Below are 452 nucleotides of genomic sequence, written 5' to 3' on the forward strand. Positions count from 1 at the left end.
TCATGTCCCAGAGTGGAGGAAAACAACTCCTGTGTGCTGAGGGTTTCATCATCATTATCTGTCTCTGTTTACATCAGAAAGAAAAGAATTCTTACATAAGGCATGCACAGCATCAACAATGTCACCAGCACTGTTGAATAAGAGTACGTAGGTGAATAAGGAGAATATACTGGTCTAGTTTGGATCAAATATCTCAGTTTGAGTAGTTCCTTCATGTGAATGCAAATGTTAAACTAGATGAAAAACGCAGTACCAGCTGTGTTACCAGCTGTATTACAAGCTTATTACCAGCTTTGTTACCAGCCGTGTTACCAGCTGTGTTACTAGCTGTGTTACCAGCCGTGTTACCAGCTGTGTTACTAGCTGTGTCACCAGCTGTATTACCATCTGTGTCAACAGCTGTGTTAGCAGCTGGCTGTGTTACCAGCTGTGTTACAGCTGTGTTACCAGCT

General features: G+C 42.5%; 1 protein-coding gene across 2 annotated transcripts in view; it reads right to left on the bottom strand.

Annotated features, from left to right (window-relative positions):
- LOC117954880 (GRAM domain-containing protein 2B-like) overlaps positions 1-452 on the bottom strand; it is an 8,004-nt gene that overhangs the window by 6,812 nt on the left and 740 nt on the right. The gene's annotated exons all lie outside the window — the stretch shown is intronic.

The sequence above is a fragment of the Etheostoma cragini genome, chromosome 12 (genome assembly GCF_013103735.1).
Source record: "Etheostoma cragini isolate CJK2018 chromosome 12, CSU_Ecrag_1.0, whole genome shotgun sequence".
NCBI classification, from domain to species: domain Eukaryota; kingdom Metazoa; phylum Chordata; class Actinopteri; order Perciformes; family Percidae; genus Etheostoma; species Etheostoma cragini.